Consider the following 25,596-nt stretch of genomic DNA (forward strand, 5'->3'; position numbering starts at 1 on the left):
AATCTGATATTAAAAAAAATCAAGCAAATTTTATGCTCATCAAGACCGAGTTAGAGGCACATATTGAAGCAAGGATGACTTCGTCATTGAAAAGAACATGGTACATAATTTTTACTGGTAGCTGGTCTGTTTGTCACAAGATTTACATGCACCTGGAAATCACCCATGTCAGCATCACCATGTAGGTGGACACAGGGAGGCTTATCATGGCTGCACTTCCCTATGCAGAAAAAATAAATATAAAATAATTTTCTAACTGATTTTTTTAATAAAATATGAATGGAAATTCTATAGTCACTTATGGAGCATAGAAGAATTTGAATCTTTGGCAAACTGAGCTTATTTATCAAAGAAATGAGATGGAAGTCAACAACTCTCGTAGATGATATTGGCAAAATGTACCCATGTTTTTGTGAGCAATTTTTTAATAATGATAATACATTTGACTTCATAATTGGTAGAAATTGAACTCAGACCCAGACCTTCAGATTTCTGTAGACTTTGAGGAAGGTAAATATTTATATTTAGAAAGACACTCTTTTGTGTGCGTGGTGGGCAGGGAGCAGGTGGAGATGAGAGTTATGCTTGGTGCTTACACCTGACTCTATCCTAATGTGTTAATCCTAGAGGTGCTCAGGGAACCTTATTTAGTGCTAGGGATTAAATCAATGTGGGACACACATACTGAACCCCCTGTACTGTCTGTTTGGTTCAGAGAGATATCCTATGAATAATATTTGGGAATAAAAAAAGACATTCTGACTTCTAATAAACAAATTAAGTTTCATTTTACTTTCTTTGCTATTGGTTGTATTGTAATTATAGTAAGTACAGTAATATAGTGACATAATTTATTGGATATTCCTTTAGATTTATTTATATGGAGTGAATTAACAGAGCATGAGGCTGGCTCCAGGACACTAGTATTTGACCCTCTAATGGCCATGTGTTATGTTATTTGATAGATATCATTAGAACAGTTTTTGGTAGTATGGCATGTATCTAAAAGTTGATTTATGAAGGGCTTAAGAGAAACATTACCATAAAAGCATTTAATTCTGAGAGAATATGAGATTTTTTTCTCCTATGGAGATTTATGCCATTAATTTGACTTTAGAATATTCCATAATCTATGCAAAAAAATTATAAAACAACTAATTCAGATTCATTGGACAGAAATGCCTAAATGCTTCAATGATACAACAGAGCCTTTTTTTTTTTTTAAGCAACATTTTGATACCACAGTGAAGAGGCTCCCAAAAGAGGGATCACATCCTGATCTTCAGTTTGCATTACAGATAATTTCATTATCATATGCAAATACATGCTTTTTGGGTATTGGCATATTTTCCCTTAGATAAATATTCTCACCTATTATTTTGTGTACATTGATAATTTATCCAGCAAATTCTTTTATGCAAAGATTTGTTTCAGTTCAAATCAGTCTTAGAAATTACAGGCGAACAAGGTGCACCAAGTATGAAGACTTTGAAAACTTTCCCTCTTCAGTCCAAGAAACAAAAGATTCAGATTTTGAATTTTCATATCACATATTCCCCTGACACCCTCCTGAGTCATACCCAGTCCTTTTGTCATACCCATTACTCTTACCCACCCCCACTCCTCTTAGACCATAGGAAGTTAACTTTATTTTTCAACCAAACTGTCTCTTTTTTTTTTCCACCCCAGATGATTGGTGGCTCTGAAGTCAGGAAGTGTAGATCTTAAAAGGTCTCCAAAGGCAATAGGTGTTGTGTAAGCTGTTAAACAAGAGAATTGGGAGTCCTTTGTCATCATCCTGAGAGCAGCATTGATTGATGTGCGCAGGTTCTCGGTATTGGTTTTAGATAAACAAGACAAAGGCAAAGATTGAGAGTAACTGCTGAAGCTAAGGTTTAGAAAAGGCAGTTGAAGAGGGAAAATGTCAACAAAATAACAAGGAACTTGGTTATTTCTCTATTGCTTTTTCCGTGTGGCTAGTTCCACATCTGACAACTGAATGCCGTGCTCCCCAGAGACCATCCCACAGGCCCTAGTAGGGAAAAACTGCAGAACTTCACCTCTTACCAACTAAGGGGACGCAACCCAAATGACCAAATGATCTGTTTACAATTTAAAAATTGAGTGTGTTTGGGCTGGAATGATAGCACAGTGGGTAGGGTTCTTGCCTTGCCCAGTGGTCGAACTGGGCATCCCATATGGTTCCTCAAACCCCATTATGAGTGATCTCTAAGGGTTGAGTCAGGAGAAAACCCTGAGTACTCCCTGCCTGGGGTGGCCCAAAAAACAAAAACAAAAAGTTGAGTGTTTGTCCCTGGGTATGCATCTAGCAGCACCAAGGAAGACATTGATGTCTGTAAATTCCACAGAGAAGAAATGTTGGAACACATAAATTGTTTGCTTGGATTATGCAGAAGTTGAAAGCCCACCCAGCAGAGTCCAGATATAAGATTCTGAAAAATCAGCATTTCTGTTTGATTTTATTTGACCCATTCTAGTGAAGTTTGTAGCCCTTGATCCATCTTTCTGAAGAAGAGATAAATAGATGTGTTGTGAACATTTTTTGTTCTTTTTTGAGAAATGCCCAGGATGGCTATACTTGCTGTTAGTCCAGGACTAGAAATTCTTCACACTCAGGTACCCAGTCTCCTTCCTCTGTCTCTCTGTCTCTGTCTCTCTCTCCCCTCCTTCTCTCTCTTTCTCCCTGTCCCTCTCTCTCTCTCTTTTTCTCTCTCTTTCTGGAAGATTCACATGCTGAGTGATTGACCCCATTCCTGGGGATGCCCTTCAAGTGAAGATGGTGGAAAGTTCTAGAAAGACCAGGAAGACTGCTAAAATGTGTTTCTTAGACAGCAAAGCAGATCTTTCATTGCTGCTATTTCCATCCCCGCCCCCCAACCCAAGACAACATGCTCATTTAAGTTGCTGATTAAAGCATGCTCATTAATATGGGTGGATGCTCTGACTAGTCAGTAAAACACAGATGCTGCTCCATGATTTTATGCACTAACACCTGAGTATCATTTGATCTCCTGCTGAACTGGTCAGTTAAAGTTACTAGTTGAGTAGCCTGTGGATGACTTTAATATTAATCTTTCTTGAGGATGCATTTTGTCTCTGAGAGTTTCCAGTTGAGTAAAATTAATCAGCAAAGGGTTATCTTTTGAAGCCTGGGGAATTATACACAAAAAATCCAAGCCACTGCTTCTGTTTCCATCCCTGAGTGCTTTCAAAAAGTTCTAGACAAAAACAGTCAATATCCTGCCCTATTTATTCCCTTAAACATTTCCCCCAAGTGCTTCACCTCCTGACCTAACTTTCTGTCCTTGTTCCTTCATGCACCCAGGAATCCGCAGAGGTTTTCCCACAAGTCAAGAAAAGACCATCATCCATCGAACCTTAAAATATGGGTTGGTTGCAACTTCAATGAGTGGCTTTTCCACCAAAATGAATAAACGGCAGCTTGAAATTACTAAGCAGGCTATAGATTGATGTGAAAGAAACCAGGTTTGGAACGTTCTTACTAATGCTATAATTAGAGTTTCCTTTACACTTGTAGTTCTGATAGGATTTGATACAGGGCAACAGCACATGATAATAGTTATTATGCTTTGGACTCAGATTTTTATTTCAATTTTGGTCTTATCCAATGAATATCTCTGTGATCTTCAGTAAGTTGTATAATTGAAGCTTTATTTCTCTTACCTATAAAATGAAGATGTAAAACTTTCCTAATAGAAGTAGTACAAGTATATTAGTACAAGTTTATTTATTTTTTTAAATAAAAAGCAATCCACAAATTTTCCAATCAGAGTATTTCTATCTGCAGAGTCTGGGAGATTAGAAACATTCCCTCTCTGAAAAACACACAAGTAACACTTGAGACATTAAAACTGAAAATTTTCTTGCTTAATTCACACTAAAGACAAAGATGAACTGTGATTACTACCGTTGTCTAACATTATCAACTGCCGCCACGCTCCAGGACACTTTCCACATGCTGGGGCCGAGTCTCACACATGAGTGAACATATTCCTGGACCGCGTGACCAAAGCAGCCACGCGATACATCATCAAAGAGGGAAATAAATATATATGCCTCCCAGAGAGCCCAGCAAGCTACTGAGTATCCAGCCCACACAACAGAGCCTGGCAAGCTCCCTGTGGTGTATTTAATATGCCAAACACAGTAACAATAACAGGTCTCATCCCCCTGACCCTAAAAGAAGCCTCTAATCGTTGGGAAAGATGAGTAAGGAGAGGCTGCTAAAATCTCAGGGCTGGGACGAATGGAGAAGTTACTGGTGCCCGCTGAGTAAATCGATGAACAATGGGATGACAGTGATACAGTGATCTAACATTATCTTAGGGCTTCTATTTATGGTTATAAACAAACAAACAAAGATAAATAGAAGATATCCAGGTTGAAAAGCCAAACTATCTCCATTTCATTTCTAAATTAAGTGATCATAATTCTGCATATTCATGCCAAGATATGGCACAGAGCTAGTGTATGTCCTGCTGTGTTTGATCCACAGCACTAAAATAATCAAAATTAAAAATGAACACACATGCACACACAACACCAGCAAAAATATGTGATGCTGAAGCCTAAGGGCATTTACAAAAAATTGAATTAAACTAAAAAATAATTCATAGAATTTTCAGGTTATAAATCAGTATACAAAGTCAATTGTGGGACCAGAGTGATAGTATAGCTAATAGAGTGCTTTCTTTGAGCACAGCCAATCCAGGTTCTATCCCCACCACCATATGTGCTCTCTCAAGTCTACCTAGAATTATCCCTAAGCACAGATTCAAGTCTAAGTCCTGAGTACCTCTGCATGTGACCACCTAACAAAACAGTCAATTGTGTATCTGTCCAAAAACACTGAGCAAATATAACCATGGGTCACCATTCAAAATTTAAAATTAGAAACAAAACATTTCATTATAAAAAATTCTCCTAAGAACATAGGAAGAAAATTTATAGACTGGAAGAATGTATTTCTAAGTGGCATATTTGACAAAGCACTAGTATCTGTAGTTTGTAAAGAATTGTCAAAAATCAGTAGTATAACAAAACACAATTAGCTTAAAAATAGAAAAATTACTGAATGGTATTACTGAAGAGTATGGACAGACAGAAAAGAATATGAAAACTGGCCATCACTGGAAGATATATTAAAATCTTAAAAAGACATCTCTTCAAACTTATCAGAATAGGTAAAACATGTTTAAAAATAAAAAAATAAAACAGTGACAATACCAAATCCTGGTGACAATGTGATGAAACCAAAATGTACTTGAATTACAGATGGAAATGTAAAATTGTACAGCTCCTGCAAAAATTATCATGACAGTTTCTGATGCAATTACAGTTGGCACTACAAAGCAACCTGACGACAAATCATTCCTGGGTATCTATTACCATTATGTTTACACAACACTTGTGGAAGTATGTAGTCAGCAATTTATTCACAATGACTCCCGACTAAAAACTTCCCACGAACTTTTAAAAAATGAATGATACGAGAAGTGTGGTATTGCCATACAAGAGACTAATACTCAGGAATAAAATATAATTTTATCTAATATGATAAGTTTTGGTAGCCTGGAAGAATCTTCAAAATGAGTGAAAAATAAAAAGTCCATCCCAAAAAGTTACGTGCTGTGAGAGTCCATTCACATAGCATTTTTGAATTGCTCAAAAACATACAGAACCTGGGTCTCCTAATTTCAAAATAAGTGCTCAGCCTGTAGTGGAAGCACCTGTTTGGTGGTAAAGAACATAACTGTACACCAAGACCTAAATGTCAACACCATTGTAAATACATTAATTATAATAAATTTTTAAACAGTCACATAGAAAGAGAAAAAGTGATTTCCAGGTGTACAAAAGGGTTGTGGTGAGGAAGAAAAAGTGGGAACGATTATGCAATAAAATCTGCATTTTTATGTTCATTTCAGCTCTATTCACCATAGCCAGAATCTGGAAACAACCTGAGTGGCCAAGAACAGACAAATGGATAAAGAAACTATGGCACGTCTACGAATAGGATAATATGTAGGAAAAATGAAGTTATGAAATTTGCCTATAAATGCATGGGCATGGAGAGTATCATGCTTAGTGAAATGAGTCAGAAGGAAAGGGACAGATATAGAATGACTGCAATTCATTTGTTGTATATACTATATATATGTATATATGTGTGTGTATGTATATATAAATATATATGTCACTGTCACTGTTGTCCCATTGTTCATCAATTTGCTCGAGCGGGTACCAGTAATGTCTCCATTGTGAGACTTGTTGTTACTGTTTTTGGCATATCGAATGTGCCACAGGTAGCTTGCCAGGCTAGAAGAATAATATCTATGGCCAGGGTAAACAGAGGTTAAGAGAACTGGTCAATGGTTGGAAGTAACCATGAGTGTGTGGGGGGCTGAGGGCAGGTAAGACAGAGAAATGAGCACTATGAAAATAATAGCTGGGAATGATCATGCTGGACAAGATCTGAGGGTTAAAAGTAAGAGATGTTCTTGATAACCTTTCAGTATCAATATTGCAAACCACAATGCCCAAAAGGAGAGAGAAGGGAGGGAGAGAGAGAGAACAAAAATGCCTGCCGAAGAGGCAAGCAGGGGGGTAAGGGGAAGGGGGTAATGGGAGGGAACCTGGGCACACTGTGGTGCTGGGAAATGTACACTGGTGGGGGAGGGATGATGTTGGTGTGACTATATGACCGAAATTCAATTATGAATGGCTTTGTAATGCTCTAAATAAATAAATAATGTTTTAAAACTTTAAAAATTTTAGGGGTATTTGTCACCATTGAATGTCTCATATTTTCATAAATATTGACATATTTATATCATTGTTGTAATACCATAAAACAGTTGTGTAAGACGCTGTCATTGGCAGCAGTTGATTAGAGTTTCCTTTTATTTTACCTCTTATAGTCATTATGTGACTATATAATTATCTCAATATAAGATATTTAGTTAAGAAGATAAATGATATTTTTTGTAATTTTTTTTATTGAATTACCATGTGGAAAGTTACAAAGCTTTCAGGTTTAAGTCTCAGTTATACAATGCTCGAACATCCATCCCTTCACCAGTGCACATATTCCACCACCAAGAATCACAGTATACCTCCCCCGACCCCTCCACCTATCCAGCCCCCACCTCACCTGTGTAGCTGATAAATTTCACTTTACTTTCACTTTACTTTGATTACATTCAATATTTCAACAAAAAACTCACTATTATTGTTTGGAGTTTCTCCCCCCAAAGTCGGACCTGCTGAAAAGGAAGCATTTGATAATTTATTTTCCATTGCTGAGAATGAAGAGATTTGAGGTCGAGCAGCCGCAATAGTGGCTGCACGGTTTTGGATTTCTGTATTTTAGTATTTTCATAACTAAGTCCAGAGAAATTTCTGCCAGAAATTGCATCATTGCAAGCTTGTACCTCTCTGCTACTTTATAATCCACATATGAGTGCAATCTTTCTATGTCTGTCTCTTTCTTTCTGACTCAAGGAAGATAAATGATATTTTAAAAGTTTGTCTTGTACTTGAAGGTGAAACAGTGAATTGTGCAATACATTCAAAGAACCACTAGTTGTAACATTACTACCAACTGAATGTTTTATTTTATTATTTTTTGTTTCTCCCCCCCGCCCAGGAAGGTTGAAGAAGTTCTATTGTTTGTATTATCTGAATAACTTACTATCAGAAAATATCACTGTATCACTGTCATCCCATTGTTCATGGATTTATTCTTGAGTGGGCACCAGTAACATCTCCATTCATCCCAGCCCTGAGATGTTAGCAGCCTCCCATTACTGGTCTTTCCCAATGATTGGAGGCTCTTTCAGGGTCAGGGGAATAAGATCTGTTATTGTTACTGTTTCTGGCCTATCGAATACACCACGGGGAGCTTGCTAGGCTCTGCTGTGAGGGCAGGATACTCTCAGTAGCTTGCCAAGTTCTACAAGAGGCATATATATATATATATTTCCTTCTATGATGAATATGAATATGAATATATCAGATGAATAGATATATATGAACATATAAGAAAATATATCTTAATAATATTATTAGTGGCACATATAATTGCAGTTGATTGGTTATAACAAATAGATTTCATTAAAATCATCTCTAGACAGTGTTCCGTACTTTCCCCTTTTTCTTTTTTCCTTTTATAATGCTTAATTAAAGAACCATGATTTACAAAGTTATTGATAGTTGAATTTTAGACACATAATATTTCAACACCAATTGCTCCACCAGTGTCAACTTCCTGGTGGAAGGAAGTCGTCTTCATATTTTAAACATCCCATTAGACACAGATAATTAATGAAATCAATCACTATTAATTCCTTCAGTGTTCATACACTCATAGTATATATTTCCTGAGGAGTTTCACTCTAATTTGACATTAATGGAGATAGAAAATAGTAAAACGATTTTGAATTTATAGAAAAATGCACACCAATCCTGTGTATTAAAGTTTTATGGGGTGTGTTTTTGGTCATCAAGAGCTACTTGTTGCAAATCAAAAATAAACAAACAGGACTATATAAAGTTAAAGAGCTTCTGTATGGCAATAAATAAATAAATAGCACTGTAGCACTGTCATCCCATTGTTCACTGATTTGCTTGAGCGGGCACCAGTAACGTTTCCATTGTGAGACTTCCTGTTACCGTTTTTGGCATATTGAATATGTCACGGGTAGCTTGCCAGGCTCTGCCGTGCAGGCAGGATACTCTTGGTGGCTTGCCGGGCTCTCCGAGAGGGACAGAGGAATCAAATCTGAGTTGGCTGCGTGCAAGGCAAATGCTTTATCAGCTGTCCTATCGCTCCAGTCCAGGATGTCTAGTATTTGCAGAAAAACCATAGAAGGAAGGGACTTACAAGATGGCAGAGATGAAACAACTAGTCAGTAACTAGCCAATAATTGAAGCAGGATAATGATCATTACACTCTTCTGACTGCTTCTATTTACACGGGAATTTCTCCATAATTTTAAAAAAAATAATTAGCTCAGGATCTCTAAGAACACAGAGTTATTACACCTGTTTTCTGATGAAAGCGTATTTCACCATGATTGTTTTGAGGATTAAATTACATAGCTTTAACTAAATTAAAATAATTTCTGAGGAAAACTGTACATAACATACTATAGCTTTGTAATATCTAAGAAGCAAATAAACTCAAAATAAAACAAGTTTTCTGACTTTCAAGCTATTTGATTTTCTTTTTTTTTTTTTTTTTTGCTTTTTGGGTCACACCCAGCGATGCTCAGGGGTTACTCCTGGCTTTGCACTCAGGAATTACTCCTGGCGGTGCTTGGGGGACCATATGGGATGCCGGGGATCAAACCTGGGTCGGCCGCGTGCAAGGCAAATGCCCTACCCGCTGTGCTATCGCTCCAGCCCCAAGCTATTTGATTTTCACCTTACCTTTCACTGCCTTGAAAATACTCACTTTATTTATTTATTTTAGACCGCAAAAAAAATTTGTGGTCTAAAATAAATAAAATAAACAAACATGGCCTAAAACTAAAAGACAACTAACTGAATGGGAAAAAGATTTGCATTCAACACATGAGATAAAGGTTTGATATCCAGGATATGTAAAATACTCATAAAGACCAAAAACAACAAAAATTTCAAAAAATTCTATTAACAAATAGATACTTCTCAGTGAAAAATAGGCAGGTGGCCAACAGGCATACGGAAAAATGCTCAGAATCACTTACCGTTAGTGAAATTCAAATCAAGACAATGAGGTAACTTCTCAGACCAGTGAGAATGGCACATATCAAAAATAGTAGGAACAATCTGTGTTGGCTGGAATGTGGTGAAAAGAGAACTCTCATCCACTGCTAGTTGGAACTTTGTCTGGTACAAACCCTGCAAGAAACAGTATGGAGAATCCTCAGTAAACTCGGATTGACCTGCCATATGACCCAGAAATTCCACTTTGGGGCGCCTACCCCCAGAGCAGAAAAACACTCTCTCAAAAGTTTATACACACACCATCATTCATTGCTTCACTCAGTATAATAGCTAAGATTTGGAATCAACTTAGGTGTCTGTCGCTTGACAGATAAATGGATTATGAAGATCTGGTACACAGACACAATGGAATACTATGCAGCTGTAAGGAATGACGAAGTCATGCAATCTGCTGAAACATAATTATAACTGGAAGGTATCAAGTAAGTCAGAAGAAGAAAGACAAACACAGAATGGTCTCACGTATTGTGGAATCTAGACTACTGGATGTATTATAGTAAAAGGGGAATGCCTGGATCATCCTGTACCCCAGTGTTTAGAGAGGAAATAGATAGTGAAGGAAAGAATCAAGGGGGGAATGAAGAAGCAATAAGTGATAGGTTAACAGGCATCGGAACTTCAATTATACCAGTGATATGAGTGAGGGGTACAGCCATAGACCCCAAACACAGATTGAACAGAACTTAAAACATGAGATGTAAGCAGTAACCATTGAAACTTTGTAGTGTATCTGTCAAGTTAACAGGCAGAGAGATGGAATTTGGGGTTGGAGTGGGGAGGGAATCTGGGAACACAGGTGGAGGGAAGTTGACACTGGTGGTGGGGTTGATGTTGAGTTATTGTATGCCTAAAACTCAACGATCAGTAACTTTTAAAATCATGGCTCTTCAATGAAAATGTTTAAAAAAACAGAAAAGCAAAAAATAAAAAGGAGGTACTTGTTGCTTTATAAAGCAGTCAGGAAAGCTCCAATAGTTCATCAAAATCAGTTTATCATCATGGTAGATTTTATATAAATTATATAGAAGCATATACAAAATTATATTATATAATATTGGTTTGTCTAATCTATTCTTTGGATGAGATTTCATCAGATTTTACACAGCAAAAGGATGGTACTGGTTTTCAAATTGAGGGGTAAGGAGCGCAGAATAGAAAAATTAGATCGTAAGTGTGACCATGGACCCGTGTTGACAAAGGTGTACTCCCTTGGAGCCCACAGTCTTGCAGAGATACAGGGTAGCTCTTCCTCCTATCTCCCCACTCGGAAACAACCACTGACCTGATGGTCTTTCACCAGGTCACTGCTTTCTTCGTGTCTGTCCCAGTTTCTAAATTATTGTATTTTTTAATTGGTTAAGAAAATTGTATTTAGGGGGTTGAGTGATAGCACAGCGGAGTAATTCCTGAGTGCAGAGCCAGGAGTAACCCCTGAGCATCGCCAGGTGTGACCCAAAAAGCAAAAATAATAATAATAATAATTTGTATTTAAATGATTAAACTCACAGACTCTATGCTTTATGGATGAAAATTATTTTTGAACTATGTCTTGAACTGGCTGCATTATCTGAAGCTCTATATTTTGATAATATCTAACCATTTTTGTGTACTACCATAACTTTAAATATTTCTAAGAAATGCTTGAATTATCTGAAAGTTGAGAAATATTCTCCTCTGTTTTCATTTAGAAAATCTTTGATAACATATATTTATAGCTATGCATTATTACAAATTAGTATTTTTGTATAGAATTAGAAAAGTTTTGCATTGTGTTTTTTTTCTTTCCATATGAATATTCAATTGTTTCAACAAAACATTTTGAAATAGTATATTTTTTCCTGTCCCCAAAGAATTGTGTTTTCACCTTTGTATAAAATCAATTGCCCATGTAAGTGTGGTTCTATTTCTGGATTCTAATTCTATTTCATTTAACACCTTTATTGAGATTAATTTGCATATAATGAAACACATATTCAAACTGTATAATTTGATATGATAATTATGCTGAGCAAAAAATTGAGATCAGATGAATACATGCTATTTGTGACTGTTTATATAAAATTTTAGAAATACACACTGACCTTTAGTGAAAGAAAGCAGTTTAGTGGTAGCTAGGGAATGGACAAGAAGACAACATGAGAAGATGGTAAAGGGGTTATTGCATTGGAAAAGGAAAATCTGGGAATAATGTTGGAATCTGAAAGTATCATCATTGACAATAAAATCTTAAAAATTTCTGGGAACTGAAAAATGACTATTGCAAAGTTGCAGAATGCACGGTAACAAGCCCAAAAGGCCAGTCATTTTCTCATAACAAGTAGAATTTGATAATAAAAAATGATTGATATTAGCATTGACCAAAAGTGTCAGAATTAGGTATAAAATTTGAAATAACATATTAAAGATTTGTACAAGAAAAAAATACAAACTCCATTGAAAATTATCAAAAACAAGAGATCCTATGTTCATGGATAGAGACTCAAATGCATCATATATTAGTTCTTCCCAGTTTGATTTATATTTAAATAAATTCAATGCCATCCCAACCCAAATCCTGTTTAGATATTTTGTGTTTTTTAACAAACTTATTTTAAAATTTACACGGAGAAGCAAAAAACCTAGAAGAACCAACATAAAATTGGGAAAAAGCAGAGTTGGAGGATAGATACTATCCAACATCAAAACTTACGATGAAAGGCATAGTGATCAATACTGTGTCAGAGACTTGGTTTGTGAGAGAACAGAAAAGTAAAGCAGTATGATGGAATAGAGAGCCAAGAACAAGCATTCATATATACAGCCCACTGATATCTAACAAAAGAAAAGGCAACACAAAAGAAGAAAAAAGGTCCCCACCCACCTCCCCAGAGTGTTACTGAAACAATTTATCATTCACATGAAAAAAACATAAAAATAGCCCAAAATCCAAGCACTCTTCAAACAAATTAACTGAGAATGGGTCATAGACCTAAATGTAAAGGGCAAACATCACTATAAAACAATTTGAAGATTAAAAAGGAGAAAAACTAGTTTACCTTGGATATTGTGATGACTTTCACAATTAATATCAAAGGCATAATCCATAAAATAAATTATTGATAAGCTGAGATTCACTGAAATTAAACCACTTCTACTCTGAGAAAGACCAGGGAATGAGAAGAAAAACCACAGGTTGGGAGAAGTTTGTAAAAGACACATCTGATAATGGAGAAATATAAAAAAAATGTCGGCTGGAGCCATAGCACAGTGGTTGGGCATTCGCCTTTCATGTGGCCGACCTGAGTTCGATTCCTCTGCCCCTCTCAGAGAGCCCGACAAGCTACCGAGAGTATCAAGCCCACGCGGCAGAACCTGGCAAGCTACTCATGCGTATTGGATATGCCAAAAACAGTAACAATAAATCTCTCAATGAGAGACGTTACTGGTGCCCGCTCGAACAAATCAATGAGCAACGGGATGACAGTGACAGTGATCAAAAAATATAAAGAACTTCTAAAACTTACAGTAACAAGAAAATAAGTCAATTAAAAAATAGACCAAAGACCCTAATGAAGATTTACTGAAATCTATAGATGGCAACAAGCAAATAAAAAGATGTTCTACATAATATGTCACTGCAGAAATGTGAATTAGAACAATGGGAAGCACTTAACATACCTATTTCAATAGCAAAAAATTGGAACATTGACAAAACTAAACCACCAGCAAGAATGTAAAACAACAAGAATTTTCTTTCATTGCCGGCAGAAATATAAAATGATACAGACACTCTGGCAGACAGTTGCTGAGTTTCTTACAAACTTAAATTCTCTTACGTTAAAAATTTAACAGTCATACTCCTTGGTGTTTACCCATAGGAGATAAAAATTCTCTTCACACAAAAACATCTGCACACAGATGTTTATAGCATATTCAGTTTGAATCATTCAAACCTGGAAGCAACAAAGATATCCTTCAGCAGAAAAGTGGATAAATAAATTGAGTAGTGCATCCAGACAAGGGAATATTATTCAGTTCTAGTAAGAAGTGAGCTTGTGAAAAGTATAGTATTAACTTAACAAAAAAATCTGAAGAGGCCACATTACAGTAAAGACAAAACTAGGATTTCAATAAAAAATAGTCAGTGTTGCCAAGAGTTGGGGAGTGGCACAAAATATACAGACATATTACAGAGGAATTTTAGAACAGTAAAATGATGAACATATGTCATTACATCCTTGTCAAAACCCAACAAAAGTACAACTCCAAGAGTGAACCCAAGTGTCAATAATGTGTGTCGGTGATAAAGATTAGGTTGGTATAGATTTACCCCCTCTGAAAAGTGGAGCACTCTAGTAAATGATGTTGATAATGAAAGAGATTGTTTGCATAATGTATGTGTATGTGTGTAGGGGGGTCGGTGGAGAATATAGATGAGAAATCTCTTAATCTTTCACTCAGTTTTTCTGTGGACCTCAAATGTCTGTAAGAAACAAAAACTGCTCTGAAAAAGGAAGGAAAATGAAAGCAAAAACAGTTCAGAGTTTAGAAATAAATTCTTTTGCAGTCACTTGCTTTTGAATGAAGGTGCCGAGAAAATAAAGTGAAGAAAGCATGCAAAAGAATAAAGAAGAATGCTTGCCTCGTGCAATACATCAACAGTAACTCCAACTAGACCATAAACATACATAGAAAAGTTAACTCAATTCAAGTGTTAGGCTAAAAAGATATTGTACTTCCTATTTATAAACTTAGCATTGGTTTCTCAGCTACAACATCAGAACTACAAGAGAAAAAAGAAAACAAATGGAATTGGAGTATATCCATTTTCTTTAGTGCTTTGATGGAATGATATATCCATGTTTATCATGCACATCTGCTTTTCACATACCAAAGGACACGATTCAGGTAAACTTCCTGGCATTGATGAACAAGAATTCCTTTCCTTCTTGTTTCAAATGTGTTTCCTATTTTTTTCTAATACCTCACTGGCAGCATGTCGAAAATCCATATTTCTAGCAACAGTATTTTTTTAATGATGACTTAGACTATTTTAAGATGAAGGAAGCATTTCTGGCCATATCCTTATCTCTTCTATGATAGTCATTATACCGCATTTCTATGAAGAGTGTGTTCAAGAGCTGGATATATTGGCTATTTTAGACATTGTTGACTGGACTCTGAAATGATACTGGCCCTTATGAAAGCAGTTTGGCAGTTCTTTATTTCCTCAAATCATTAAATATAATGTGACTTTATGAGTTGGCAATTCTACTTCTGGATCTTTACCCAAGAAAAATGAAAGCATATGTCCACACTTGTACAAATGCCCCTGAACGATTACAGCAGTGTTATATACAAGAGCCTAGAATTTAAAACAACTACCCATCAACTGGGAAGAGCATGACTAAAATGTGTATTTATACAATGAAATGTTAGTGGTAATAAAACAAATGAAGTGCTGATACGTGCTAGAACATGCATGAACCATGAAAACATTATGCTAATGAAATAAGTCAGTCACAAAAGACCACATATTATGTGATGTCATTTATATGAAATGGCCCGAGTAGACAAATATTTAGACAGAAAGTAAATTAATGGTTACCTTAAGCTGGATAGGGTGAAGTGAGAAAAATGGGTCAAGGGCTTTCCCTTTGGGCGATGAAATTGTTCTAATACTAGGGTGTGGTGATTGTACGACCCCATTAAGAGGCTAAACAGTTTCATGATGCATTTTAAATTGGTAAGCCAGATAGTATATGAACCAAATCCCAAGAAAGCAGTTATGAGAACTACGTTCAACATGGTTTGTCTCCCAATATATTATATAGAGACCATGTGGCCTTTATCCAAATTCATAAGGTTTAGGGGGTTTGTTTGTTTTTAAAATTTTGTCAGAATTTGTGTTTCATATATATATATATTATTGAATCACCATGTGGAGGGTTACATAGTTCTCAGGATTATGTCAGTTATACAATACTCAAACACCCTTCCCTTCACCAGTGCCCATCTTCCATCACCAACCCCCCAAGTATACCTGCCGCCCCCTCCCACCTCCCCAGCCCCCACCCTTGTAAGTGATAAGTTTCACTTTGTTTACACTTTATCTCAATTACATTCCATGTTTCAACACACAACTCACTACCGTTGCTGGGGTTTCCCCCCAAAAGAAAAAGACAGTCCTATTGCCAAGGAAGCATTTGATAGTTCTCCATTGCTAAGAATATAGAGATATTAAGTCCCGCTGTTTGTTACATAACTTTTCTTTTTCCCCCTTGCCCCGCGCCACCGAGTTCACGCCTGTTTAGTAATCACCACGCTGTCTGACAAAGGGAAAAAGAAACCGAAAAGGATGGTTATTTCCCGTTATCCGCCGGCGTGGGGCTCTGGCTTAGTTGATAGTCTAGTAGAGTGTCTGCAAGCAGTTTCTGGAACCAAAGGTCTTGCGCTGGTATTGGCTCCGGCTCGAGATTCCACCAGCGTCCCGCTGTTCCATGTACATAATTTTTCCCCTTATATCCCATCCCCACGCCACCAGGTCTGTTTGCTTAATGGACATCACACTATGGTTGACGCCACGCCACGTTTCTTCCCGAGAAAGAAGGATATTTCTTCTCAGCCGGCGTGGGGATATAGCTTAGTTCAGTCTAGAGAGATGGCTACCACTTTGATTACCCTCAATATTTTAGCAAAAGACTTACTATTCTTGTTAGGATATCCCACAAAAGTCCGACCCATTAAGAAGGAACCATTACATATTGCTGATGCTAAGATGACATTAGGTCACGCGGCCGCTGCAGTGGCCGCGCGATTTTGGGTTTCTGTATAAAGTCCAGGGAAAGTACAACCAGAAATAACATCACTACAAACTTTTACCCTTTTATGGTGCTCATAAGATGGAGAAACCTAGAGAGAGGCTCGGCGTCTCCATTTTGCGCTCAGAAAGCCATGGACTCTGCGCTGTGCTCGGGAGGAAGGGATTGAGAGAGAGAGGTTAAAAGAATTGGGGAATGCCCGGTTTTCACTGTCGCAACCCGCCGTGGGGTCTCTGATTCCGTACCGGAATTAGTTCAGTGGGCTGCTTGGAGTCCAAGGGCGCGCTTTTGGGCTCTTCCATCATGCTCGATCCGCAGCAAGGCCAAAAGGAACGCACAGTGGGGGAGGTGGGTTTAAGTATCTATCTGCGGTGGGCGGGAGTCACCGCCCCCGCCCCCCTGGGGTCTCCCGCTTGGAGTCCAAGGGCGCTCTTTTGGGCTCTTCCAACATGCTCGATTCGTAGCACGGCCAAAAGGCGTGTTTCTTATATATTTTTAAAAAATTGATTATTCTTATTGAATCACAGTGAGATACACAGTTACAAAGTTATTCACGATTTGGTTTCAGTCATATAACGTTTCAACACCAGTCCTTTCACCAGTGTACATTTTCCACCACCCGTTCCCCCCCACCCCCATGTCTCCATGGCAGGTACTCTCTCTCTCTGTATCTCTGTCTCTCTCCCTCTCTGTCTCTCTGTCTCTCTCTCCCTCCCTCCCTCCCTCCCTCCCTTCTTTCTCTCTCTCTGTTTCTCTATATCTCTCTCTTCTACCCAGAAGGTTTTGTTAGGAGAAATTCATAGCCAAAATTTTTGAAGAAGTTAAAAAAGACTGTACTCACTGAAATAATTATATCAAAGAAAATTTGAAATTTTACACTAGGTTTCACACTTAGGTTTAATCTCCACCTTAAACTGTCAAAAGCGTGAGAGTGATGAAAGGGTAAATGGTTGTATCAATGGACCAGAACTGAGAATTCCAACATAAGTCTTGGGTTAGTCAATGAATTTTTGACAGTGTTGCTAAGGTTATTCTTTAAAGAAAATGATCTCTTTACTTCTAGTGCTTGGAAAATGGGCAAAGAAAACAAAACACAAAACTTGGCTAGCAACACACAAAATCCACTCTATCTCAAAATGGAATTCACAAATAATACTTTCAGAATAAAGGAGAATGTTTAGGTCTTAAATAGGCACATATTTCATTTTATTAATGACATGCTATTGATTTGTCAGTGATTTAAAGAACTAAATTTCACAAGTATAGTTTCAGACATCAGTATATGCCTTAACATGCCCACCATGGATGTAGGATAACATTGGCTTGTCCTTTCTCCCTCGTCGAAGGGAGCTTAGGTTTATTGTGTTACACCATTCACAGTGATCCTAAGGCACTTCCATTCTCTGTTTATCTTTAAACTCTTCTCTGTGCTCTGCTTCCCCCACTGGTTAATCACCTTTATTCAAAAAAGCAGTACCTGTGACTTGAAAAGTCAAATTTCTCAGAAATCTCTGAATTTGTATTTGTAAGTGAAATATTGCTTTTCTCTTTTCCTTATGTCCTTTGTATGATTTACTTCAATGCAATGTCCTTTTTGTATAGACACAGGAAGACAGTTAATGCTATGCTTTTGTAACTTGGGAGTTACTTGACTGCGAATAATATTCATTCCTGGGCATCTCTCATATTTTCTCAACTTAAGCCTCAGTTGTCCTTAGTTCCTAACACCCCCAAAGAAGGGTTCCCACAAAGGGACTGGGTGGACCCAGGACAACCTGTGAGCTACCCTGGCATCGAAATGGGACAGGCCAAGTGCCATAATACTTAACCATAAGTTAAGAGCACAGTCATGGACAAATTTTTGTCATCATCCAAAGAGAAGCAACTTAACAGGACCCTGTTTAGGATTAGGAAGGACTCATCTAGTCTGAGCACTGTAGACTGGGATCTATAGCAAGATGTCCCCAGGAGAGCCACCCTATAAGCTTAATGTATGTCCATACAAAATGTCCATACAAAAAATATTATTAAGAAGTAGAATTAAGGTGGATGTTTAAATTGTTGTTGGACTGAGGAAAGGAGAAACATACCCCCAGATGAAATTTCACCCTTGAGTGGATCTTTGTCTTAGAAGGGCTTCCCAGGAAGGAAGGGAAAGGCTCTACATGTGTTGATTGTGCTACCTCACCTGTGTGTAGTTGCTACCCAGAATGCAGGGAGGTTGGACTGTAGACTAAGGCTTCAAGACAGAGAGTGTGGAGAGTAGCATGGGGGGCAGGAGGAGACGGGAATGAGGGGCAGTGTGAGACTGGAATGGGGTGCTTAGTGAGATTAGAACAGGCCTGCCAGAAGAATAGAATAAATCGTGGGATGGACATTAGAATAAACGGAAACTGATCACCAACCAGCCTGGCGGCCCTGTTCCCTCCTTCATGAGTCTATTGGTGGTGGCTGCAGGCCTGGGTGGGGAAGTGGCACATGGCACCAAACGCACATGTTGGGCGAGAGACCATGTCACCCTTGCTCGCATACTTATTTTGTGATTACACAACGGAAATTACAGTGTTATTTCCACTATAGATTTATAACTCCCACTCCACTCTCTTCTACTCTTCATCCCCGTATCTATTTTTCAGGGGAAGAATATTCCTATTTATTAGAATATAGGAATGATTTTTAAATTGTATTTTGGTATTTTGTTTTAGGCAAAGATTAATTAACTGACAACAGCACAATTTATATTCAAAAAATAATAAGTGAGTCAAAAATGAATATTAATTTGGGGTTAGAGTGATAGTACAGTGAGGAGGGTGTTTTCCTTGCATGTGGCCATCCTGGGTTAAATCACCGTCACCCCATATGGTTCCCCAAATCCACCAGGAGTGATCTGTGAGCATAGAGCCAGAAAAAAGTCCTGAGCACTGCTGGATATGACCCCCAAACAAACAGAACCAAAACAAATGAAAAACGAATACCTCTCCATTTGAGAAAATAAAACTGTAGTCATAATTTTCAGTAAATCATATAGCTGGAAAGCACATATATGTATCACTGTCACTGTCATTCCATTGCTCATCGTTTTGCTCGAGCAGGCACCAGTAACATCTCTATTGTGAGACTTGTTACTTTTTTTGGCATATCGAATATGCCACAGGTAGCTTGCCAGGCTCTGCTGTGGGGGCAGAATACTCTCGGTAGCTTGCCACTCTCTTTGAGAGGGATGGAGGAATCGAACCCGGGTTGGCTGTGTGCAAGGCAAACTCCCTATCTGCTGTGCTGTGTGTATATGTATATATACACATTATATATGTATATATATACACATATAAATATATAGAACAACAACCTAAGAAATCAGACAAAATATTTTAATAAACATTTTACTAAAGAAACCATACAAATGGCTTGTATGTAACCTGATAAGATGTTCAATGTCCTAGCATTAAAGAAATGGCCAATAAAACTGCAATACGATTGTAAAAGATGTCAGTGAGAATGGCAATGATCAAATTGACAGGAAATGCCCAGTCTTGATGAAGACTTCATCATCATCATCATCTCATTGATCATCGAATTTCTCGAGCAGTCTCAGTAACGTCTCCATTCATCCTAGCCCTGAGATTTTAGAAGCCTCTATTTACTCGTCTTTTCCAATGATGCCGCATTGGAGGCTCTTTCGGGGTCAGGGGAATGAGACCCATCATTGTTACTGGTTTGGGCATTAATACACCATGGGGAGTTTGCAAGGCTCTCCCATGTGGGCAGGAAACTCTCAGTAGCTTGCCAGGTTCTCCCAGAGGGAGAACTAGGCTAATAGGCCCATAAATATCAAGGAAATCGAAACTGTAATCAAAAGTCTCCCCCAAAACAAAAGCCCAGGTCCAGCAGATTCACTGGTGAATTCTTCCAAACATTTAAAGAAGACTTGTTGCCAGTTCTCCTCAAGCTTTTCCAGGAAATCGAAAAGACAGGAACCCTTCCAAACAGTTTCTACGAGGCACATATCTCCCTAATACCAAAAGCAAACAAAGACACCACTAACAAAGAAAACTATAGACCAATATCCTTGATGAACACCGATGCGAAGATCCTCAACAAAATACTAGCAAATAGAATCCAACAACTCATCAAAAAGATCATACACCATGACCAAGTGGGATTCATCCCGGGGATGCAAGGATGGTTTAACATTCAGAAATCAATCAACATAATCCATCACATCAAAAAAGTAAAGATAAAAACCATATGATCATATCAATAGATGCAGAGAAAGCATTTGACAAGATCCAACACCCATTCATGATAAAAACTCTCACCAAAATGGGTTTTGGAGGAACTTTTCTGAAGATAGTCAAAGCCATCTACCATGAACCTATGGCAAGCATTATCATCAATGGAGAAAAACTAAGGGCTTTTCCTCTAAGATCGGGGACAAGACAAGGATGTCCACTCTCACCACTTCTCTTTAATATAGTACTGGAAGTATTAGCAATAGCCGTCAGGCAAGAAAAAAATATTAAGGGGATTCAGATCGGAAAGGAAGAAATCAAGCTCTCACTATTCGCAGATGATATGATACTATACCTAGAGAAACCTAAAAGCTCTAGTAAGAAACTCTTAGAAACAATTGACCTATACAGTAAAGTCCAGGCTATAAAATCAATACCCAAAAATCCATGGCCTTCCTATATGCAAACAATGAGCAGAGGAAAGGGACATGAAAAAAGCAATCCCGTTCACAATTGTGCCCCAGAAAATCAAATACCTTGGAATCAGCTTAACTAAACAAGTAAAGGACCTCTACAAAGAAAACTATAAAACGCTACTCCATGAAATAAAAGAGGACATGAGGAAATGGAAACATATCCCCTGCTCATCGATAGGAAGAATAAACATTGTCAAAATGGCAATACTCCCAAAAGCGTTATACAGATTTAACGCGATCCCTATAGGGATGCCCATGGCATTCTTCAAAGAAACGGAGCAAGCAATCCCGAAATTTATATGGAACAATAAACGCCCACGGATAGCTAAAACAATTCTTGGGAAAAAGATGATGGGAGGCATCACCCTGCCCAACCTTAAACTCTACTACAAAGCGGTAACAATTAAAACAGCATGGTACTGGAACAAAGGCAGAACTGCAGACCAATGGAACAGGGTGGAATATCCCCACACACAACCTCAAATGTATGATCATCTAATCTTTGATAAAGGTGCAAGAGATGTGAAGTGGAGCAAGGAAAGTCTCTTTAACAAATGGTGCTGGCACAACTGGACAACCACATGCAAAAAAATGGGCTTAGAACTTGACCTGACACCATGCACAAAAGTCAGATCAAAATGGATTAAAGACCTCAATATCAGACCACAAACCAAAAGGTACATTGAAGACAAGGTAGGCAAAACCCTCCACGATATTGAAGATAAAGGTATCTTCAAAGATGACATGGAACTAAGCAATCTAGTAAAAACAGAGATCAACAAATGGGACTACATTAAACTAAAAAGCTTCTGCACCACAAAAGATACAGTGACCAGAATACAATGACTATCTACAGAATGGGAAAGGATATCTACACAATACCCATCAGATAAGGGGTTGATATCAATGGTATATAAAGCACTGGTTGAACTCTACAAGAAGAAAACATCCAACCCATCAAAAAATGGGGCGAAGAAATGAACAGAAGCTTTACCAAGGAAGAGATACAAATGGCCAAAAGGCACATAAAAAAGTGCTCTACATCACTAATCATCAGAGAGATGCAGATCAAAACAACCATGAGATACCACCTCATACCACTGAGGCTAGCACACATCCAAAAGAACAAAAGCAACCGCTGTTGGAGAGGATGTGGGGAGAAATGGACCCTTCTACACTGCTGGTGGGAATGCCGGCTAGTTCAGCCCTTTTGGAAAACAATATGGACGATTCTCAAAAAATTAGATTTTGAGCTCCCATTTGACCCAGCAATACCACTGCTGGGAATATATCCCAGAAAAGCCAAAAAGTATAGTCGAAATGACATTTGCACTTATATGTTCATCGCAGCACTGTTTACAATAGCCAGAATCTGGAAAAAACCCGAGTGCCCTAGAACAGATGACTGGTTGAAGAAACTTTGGTACATCTATATAATGGAATACTATGCAGCTGTTAGAAAGAATGAGGTCATGACGTTTGCATATAAGTGGATCAGCATGGAAAGTATCATGCTAAGTGAAATGAGTCAGAAAGAGAGAGACAGACATAGAAAGATTGCACTCATCTGTGGAATATAGAATAATAGACTATAAGACTAACGCCCAAGAATAGTAGAAATAAGTACCATGAGGTTGTCTCCATGGCTTGGAGGCTGGTCTCTCATTCTGGGCAACTCAGAGAAGGGAACACCAAGCAAAATGTGGTTGGAGGTCATGTGGGGGAAAGATGATGCGGGCCGAATATAGACTAGAGACTGAACACAATGGCCACTCAACACCTTTATTTCAAACCACAACACCTAATCAGAGAGAGAGAACAAAAGGGAATACCCTGCCATAGTGGCAGTGTGGGTTGGGGGGAGACGGGACTGGGGAGGCGGGGGAGGGATGTTGAGTTTACTGGTGGTGGAGAATGGGCACTGGTGAAGGGATGGGTTATTGAACTTTGTAAGGGAGAAACATGAGCACAAAAATGTATAAATCTGTAACTGTACCCTCACGTTGACTCACTAATTAAAAATAAACTATTAATTAAAAAAAAAGATGTCACTTCTGGGAGCTTGGTTTTATAGTCTCTGGATATTGGTGGGATTTCACAGCACCAGGGGCAGCCCCTGAGTCTGACCACTTAGCTACTGGAAAATGGGAAATCTGGGCAGAAGAGGCCCAGTCCCAATCCGAGCAGACTTGGAGGTCTCAGCCCCGGGTCCCACATAGCAGTTGTGTGGGCAAGAGACTCTCTGCATCGCTCTCTTCTGAAAGCTTTGTTTTAAGTCTCTTGGTTTTAAGTCTGTGGAGAGAGAGCAGTCAAGAGAGTGACACAGAGTCTCTTGCCCATCCGCCTGGCTGTCTTTCCCAGGGCCCCCTCGAAGGGGATGGGCTTCAACTACCCTCCCCACCCAGAGCAGAGCTCCCACAGCCAAAGACCTCCAGAGCCTTAGCCACAGCCATGCTCAAGGCCCCTCTCCTCAGGCATGAAGGTACCGGCAGAGGAACCCAGGTGTGTGGGACCGGGGGCTGAGACCTCCAAGCCTGCTCGGATCAGGACTGGGCCTCTTCCATCCAGATTTCCCATTTTCCAGTAGCTAATCGGTCACATCCAGGGACTGCCCCCAGCACCGTGTAATCCCATCAATGGCCAACATCCAGATGAAGACTTAAGAACCTAAAATTCTCTCATATTGCTGCCAGAAATGTAAACATGCAATAAACTCAATTGGAATTAAAGAGTTAATTTCAAAATTAAACATTGGCTTTATATATCAACTTTACTCCCCCCCAGGAAATACCCAAAGCATATATACAACAAAAGATTTTTTTTATAAATTGTCAGCCACACTATATAGAAGCTCTATATTAGAAATATTACATATATATTTGATCTTACGAGTGGGTAAGCAAAAGGTGGTACACAGATTCAGTTGTATGGACTATGAAGTTAACATATTCCACATTGCATATATATGTATTATCAACCAAATGGTTCCACATGAAAGTGTTATTTAAGCTGAGAAAACGCTATTCTGCTGAACCAACCCTCTAATTCTCTGTGCTACAAAGTTAAAGTCAGAGAATGTGTTAGGAGACAATTTTGTTTTATATTCTCATAAATTAAGAACAAGCATGTTGTTAGATTTTATTTAAATCCTGAGATAACTGGTCCCAGGCAAACATCTTATTTTTGAAATGAGAAATAATATGAGACATGTCATATTTCATTAAATTTAAAAAGTCACTTATATGCAGTTATTTTACATGAAACTAAGAAAAATGTTTCCTAATTGAATAATGACACACAATCATTTGTAGAATGCAGTACAATTTGAAAAAATGTAAAATTTTTATATTGATGAAACTTTCCTTTTTTTTATTTCCTCAAAAATTTTCTCTATTGCCAGAGTGCCAAATCAACCATTTAAGGTGAAAAATGATGATTTACCACTAGCTTCAAATATGTCCCATTGATAGCAAAGTTCTTAATTTATTTAAAATATATTATGTTAATATATCTATATCTGGGTGAGCAAAATTAATTTATATATGTATTTTAAAAAGAGTCCGTTCTCCTTTTCATTACATCAGTCAATGCAATTCTATAAGAATTGGATTTTTAAAAAAAGAATTGGATTATTAGCATGAAATGAGTGATTCATTCTGGTAGATATTCCCAATTACTGTTGGTGATAAAATTATTATTTAATTACTGTCAATACTGTTTCAAATATTACTAGTAGGGAATCCTAGAACACTAATGATTGGATATAATTTTTTAAGTCAATTAGAAAGTAGTGCTCAGGTAAGCATAATTTGGCCAATTAAGATGAATCACGTAACTAAACTTGTAGCACAAGAATTTTGTGCTAGAAATCACAATACTCATGGTCATCTTTTTGGAAGTTGTACATAAAACTTATTTAGCACAGAATAATTAGCTTTATATGAGTGATACTTCTGTATATCACTGTGCTGTCTCCATCCCTTCTCCTTCTCGTCTGCTTTCTCTTTATTCTATATTCCTCCTTGTATTTCTTGATCACTGTCTCATTCTTTGCTTCCTTCCATTTTGGGGGCATCAATAAATAATTTTGCAAGTTGCTCTTGATACTTTTTATTTTGATGCCCCTTAAAAATACTTAAAAGATGTTCTACTTTCTCCGCTTTCAAGAAAAATCTATATTTGCTCAACCAATAAATAAGAAATGGATTCTTAATTCTATATGCAAAATTGTTGCTGTTATTGTACTCATGGGTAGGTCAAAATGTATCTAGAGATACA

Source organism: Sorex araneus, chromosome 6 (genome assembly GCF_027595985.1).
Source record: "Sorex araneus isolate mSorAra2 chromosome 6, mSorAra2.pri, whole genome shotgun sequence".
Taxonomy (NCBI): Eukaryota; Metazoa; Chordata; class Mammalia; order Eulipotyphla; family Soricidae; genus Sorex; species Sorex araneus.